This window comes from Eurypyga helias, unplaced genomic scaffold, assembly GCF_000690775.1.
Source record: "Eurypyga helias isolate BGI_N326 unplaced genomic scaffold, ASM69077v1 scaffold24254, whole genome shotgun sequence".
In the NCBI taxonomy this organism is placed as follows: Eukaryota; Metazoa; Chordata; class Aves; order Eurypygiformes; family Eurypygidae; genus Eurypyga; species Eurypyga helias.
This window is the reverse complement of record NW_010247176.1, coordinates 20,103-25,692: the sequence shown is the minus strand read 5'-3', so window position 1 is coordinate 25,692 and position 5,590 is coordinate 20,103.

Here is a 5,590-nt window from a genome sequence, read left to right as displayed (position 1 = left end):
TTTTTTTTTTTTTTTTTTTTTTTTTTTTTTAAATAATGGAGAAACAAGGAGAACCAGAGCTTGGTGGGAGGGAGAAGGGAAGTCCTGACCGCAGATGTTAATGTGTGCAGCGCTCGCTCAGCGACGGCAGCCGCCGCCAGCCTGCTGGAACTGACCCCAGCAGCGGTTGGGTCTGGGGTGCCACGTTTCTTTCCATCCTGTAGCGAAGCTGTCCATAAGTAACTCCTTCGGCAGTGGTGTTTGCGCCCTGGTTTTGAGACTCTACTTCGCTGTTTTATGTATTAGACTTCTGCTGTGGTTGATAAGGTTTTCACCTCCAGCTTCCTTAATTCCGCGGTCTTTTAACTTGCAATGTAGAAACAGTTTTGTTCTGTTAACACAAAAACATCCTGAAATCGGCACCTTTTTTCTTCTCATATTGTATCTCAATTTCCTTGAGGCCAGAAGTTTGGGTTTTTTTCTGTTGAAATAAGGACTGACAGAAACTCATCCTACTGAGATAGGTAATAGTTTTAGTACTACATCATCCCCCTGGTACGCTGGTGGTTGACTGGGGATGAGAATGGGAGAGGACAGGGCTGCTACACAGCACTTGGTACCAGAGCTGTGCCTGGGCCAGGCTGTGCTCACACGCAGTCGCGCTGTTAGGTCTGCGTTCTGTTGCAGGTGAATACAGCTTTTCGCTGAGCAGGTCTGGAAGGACCTCAGCCAGCGTTCGTGCGATCGTGCTTGCGGCGGTGCTCAGAGGCTTCACGCGTGGCAGCTGTACTCGATCGATGAGAGCTCCAGGGCAGCCACTCGCCCTTCCCGAGCTTCCCAGTCTGTACCTCTTGTAGTGACATCCCAGCGAGCGGCTCCACTCGGAGAAGCACAGTCAGACTCAGGATTTATCGACTCCCCCAGAAAGTCTCCAACACCTGTCCAAAGGTCCTTCGTGTCCATCTGGCACGTAACCTACCCTCGCCTCTCCTCAGAAGCAGCTACCGTGGAAACGTGGCATGGTGATGGCAGAGCTGACGCCGGCCGACAGGCCATGCTGACCTGAAGGCAAAGCAACTTTGGAGACATCGTAATTATTGGTTTGGTTTTTTTGGGTTTCAGCATTCCTTGGCAGGCAGTGAGTGGCACACAGCTCCAGGGAAAGCCTTTCCTAAAAGGCCACTTCTGGAATCAGGCTTGTTTGCCACCCATTGAAACAGATTTCAGACTCCTACTGAAGAGGGGGTATTGGGCTGGGATAAGTATTTCTCACTTCCTGGCCTCAGAGACTGTCTTTGTACCTGAGCGGCCCTGTGAGACTGAATCCCAGGAAAACCTGGAATGCAATAAACGCAAAGCCATTCTGGTAGCGGTAGTTCAGGTTAGGAAGTTCTCCGTGTGGCTGAGGGACCCCTACAACGAGCTGCAGGACGAGTGCTCTACTCGCTGAGCAGGGTATCGCAGGACAGGAGCCGCAGCCCACGCGTTGCCCTAAGCCTTGGTGCAGCACTCGCCCCAGGTGGGGATGGTAATACATACGGGTTTCCCAAAGCCCCTTTATAACAAAAAATTATGTCAGTGCCTTGAAAGTTGAGCCAGCTTTGGAAGGCATGAAAAACGCTGGCTTTGAAATCCTGAATTGATGGGACTGTGGCAGTCTTAGTGCTGCCGAGCATCGGGCAGCCCCTCGTGGTACGTAATATTCTGGTATCACTACGTTTCTAAAAGAGGAAATACAGGAACACGCAGCAAAACAAGGGTGAGACTTCTGACTGCGGTTAATTGCGACAAGTTGGTGACAGACAGACACACCAAGGAAAATTCCACTTGCAGACAGACTTTTTTTTTTTCCTCGCTTTTAGACGCTAAAGGGGTTTCTTTGTTTTGCATTCTGTTCCTTTTAATCTTATCGGGTGTCACAGCAATTATCTTTCAAACCTTTTCTACAAATTCCTAAATGCTTATGGGGTAGAGCTGCCAGATGGGCTTTCTTCAGATGTGGTTCCGAATGCAGTGACTGCAAGGCTGAAGGCTCTTCACCCCACGGCAATCAGCCGTTGCTCCAAGGGACGCTGCTGGTGAATTCCAACAATGGATAAAACCACAAGAATCAACAGAACTGTGAAGGTATGTCGGGGTTTTTTTTTTTGAGTATAACGTAGAAGCAACTAAGAAAAGAAGGTCCTAGAGTAGGGTTTGGTGTTTGAATTCAGCACGGTGTTTGGTGATGTTGGGAGCGTTTGCTGTTCTCTCGGGGTGGACAGAGGGCTCTTTACGATGCTGATGGACCCCGTGTCCCCCTGCGCTTTGTGTTGTGACAGCATCAGCTGGGAGAAATGTCTTCTCGGGGAGGGCTCTGAATAAAGCAGGATGCCTGTGAATTAACACATTTGGAAGCAATAAGTATATACCATCAAGGTTCCACCTGCCTTACTGCTGTCCTACAGTAGCATCTGCGTCGTGGTTATATCGTCAGGGACTTCCAGTGACAGTCCAGGTGACCTGTTGCATGACAGGTAATTTCCCTACGCTACACGCAAAACAGCAGAAAGTTGGAAGAACTGTATTTATTTCTTTTGAAAGACTGGTACTAGTTTATACAATTTTTTTTACATCTATTTGTGTATTCATATTGCATCTAGTATACTTTTCTATATGTACCCAGATAAAATAACCCACTACAGCTGTGAGAGTTTGGGAATGCTGCTCTTGATTCATCAAGTCAGTGTCTTGGTTGTCCTGTCTGCAAGTCTCATAGGCCGTGTAATGGAATTACTCTTCATCCTGGATTACGATCTCAGTGTTTACTGTAAATAAACTGCCTCCTAGAAATTTGCTACAAAATATAGTGGGGGAAAATGCTTAGTCCTGGCCCGATGAGTCATGCTTGCACACTCAAAATTTTCCATTCCGGCATGTAAAGATAAGAGAAGGATTTTGCACATTAAGGCATCAGAGGTTGACGCAGGGCATTTTTAATTTCTGTACAGAGAAGAGAGTTTCTGTTCCTAGGTACAATCACAGTTTTCTTAAACGGATTGCCAATGGCTAAATAAACGCAATGGTAGCAAATTGATTTCCTGCTCTGCTGCGAGATCTTCAGACACACATAGCGCACCCAGTCGCATTCAGCTGAGTCAAACTGATTTCTGCTACCTAATTTATGAGCTGTTCATACGGTGCCTACCACCCTCGCAGTGCTGTTTATTATCTCTGAATGTTACACTCAATACTAAAACACTAAGGACGCATTTTTTCTACTACCTGGACTTCTTGAAGCACCACGTGCCAGGCATCAGCCGCGTTACCGTGACAGGTAACGCTTTGCTGCTATCCCCCAGCTATTCCCCCTGACAAGGACAACCCGCTCTGGAAATGAATTCAGGATGCGGGCGCAGCCGGAGGAGTGATGGTGCTCCTTTCCTGTTGTGTGTTCACCTGCGACGCGGTCAGCACAGGAAACGCTGCACCCCTTGGTGAGTGCAGCGTGACGGGCGGTGTTGGGAAACCGCTCTCGCTGCCCGGCGACATTTCTGCGCTCTCACCAAGGGGAGAACAGGAGCGTTTTTTAAACCCGCGTGAAGTAGATCAGAAGCTTGCCTCTCCTTCCCAAACACCCGGTTTACATATTCCCATCCTGTCCGCAAACGCGTGCATGAGGATTTGTGTCTGTGCCCCTCGGCACTTGGGGGCGTGGGCACCCACAGCCCCCGGCTCTGGGGTACCTGCTGTCACCCCCCAGTCTCCACCTCAAGCACCTGGGAGCAAGTGCGTGTTTCAAACCGGGTTTGCCAGAGCTAATGCTCTGAGCGAGGAGTTTCTTAAATAGCCATGAGGAAATGCTGGAGAAGGGTGAAGTCCCTGTTTTCCTGGGCCCCACAGTAAATTGGGGGCTGTTCTTGGGGATGCAGGCAGGTGGAAGTGGACTCGCTGCCCAGCTTTCCTTGGGAAATCTTAGAGGTAAAACTGTCATGGGCAAAATGGTCTCAACCCCACGAGCTTTCACCTCATTTAATGTATTGCCAGTTAGCACAAACTTCTCATCACTGATTCGAGTGATTGAGAAAGAATAAACCCTGAAGAATTAAGCAAACACTTAAGTGAGCACCATTCCGCCCCCTTCCTAGTCTCAACTTTATTTGGGGGAGGGGGGAGCACTCAGTCCACCCCAGTCCCTTCAAGGAGGTGACGGTGGCACTGGGGCTGGGGGAGAAGCTGGCTGGCAGCTGCTGCTCTGTGATTATTGCCCGTTCTCTTCCACCCCTCCACCCCCTCCACGCCTCTGTCCCTGCCAGGCGTGGGACACCCGCCACCACAGCCCCTCAGGGGGTCCGTGCCCCAGCGAGGGCCCCCACGGTCTGCGGTGGGTGTCCCCGGCGTGGCAGGGCACCTCGCTGGGATTAATACCAGAGAATATTTAATTGTGCTTGAAAGTAGTTTTGTGGCCAGGAGTTGTGGCTTTGTTACTTGCGTTTCTAGATCATTTCAAATGCTGGTAGCACCCGAAAAATTCCAGGGGAGTAAGTGAATGGCTGTTCCTTATCTTCTGCGTGGAGTGTTCAAACTAGTAAAACTGCTGGTTGTCATATTAAAAAACCCCAAAACACCCTGCAGGCGTTCATTCAAATGAGGGGCTTTGTGCCAGGGGCTCTCTCGTTTGGACAACGGCCCTAGCTGCTTGGCAGCTCCGAGCTCCGGCCCAGAAGCCCCGACTTTGTTGAGGAAGCATTTTCAATTCAGCCTTTTCTGTTCGAGATGCATTACTCCTCTAGTTACGTGACTGTGGGTTTGGGAGCGCCTGTCTAATTTCATCTTGAAGCTACCGTGGAAAGAGGAAGGAAAAGAGTTTTGCCGGAGAAAAGGCAGCATGTACGAAGACAAAACCAGTAAAAGTTTGCAAACACCGAGAGACAAGTACAAAGCAGTAAGACCTGGGCATTTGTGTAAGCAGAACCCAGGCAGAGCTGCTGCTGGGCAAGTAGCAACTACGAGTAATTTTCAATAAGGCTATTATTTAATAATATTGAAGATTTTAAAAATAGAGTCAAAGAAACCCCTTCAGCTGCAGTTAATGTTCAGCTTGCCTCCTCATGTTTTCTGCCTCTGAAGAGTGTGATTAGTTGCAGGGATTTCTATAACTACAGAGGAGATCAGTTTACTGGAGACCTGAGCATGAAAATCTCAGTAGATTAAACCACTTCTAAGTATAAAAAACAATTAGGAGTAAAATACAATGCTGTAAAAGTTGCAAAAGTGCCTCAAAATCCAATCCTCTCTTTCTGGTTCAGCCCCACTGCCCTGTTTTCCTGCTAAGATGCAGTTGCAAAGCAGAAAAAGGCATTTCCCGTGGGTCCCTGCCAGAGGGACATCTGTGTGTCCTGCTCCAGGCCCTCATTACCATCAGCAGCTGCAGGCCAATTGCACCCTGGAGATAATTTTGCTACGTAATTAGCTCCCTCTGTTCCCAATAGCTGCTCTCCTCTGGGGCGCCCAGCAAACGCAGCCGGGGCTGGAAGGAGGCTGGGCATTTGCTCTTCAGGCTTGCAGCCAGACCCTCCAGTGCTCCTGCCTAATCCGCCGGAGCGACTGTGGAGAGAAAGGGCTGGGGGAG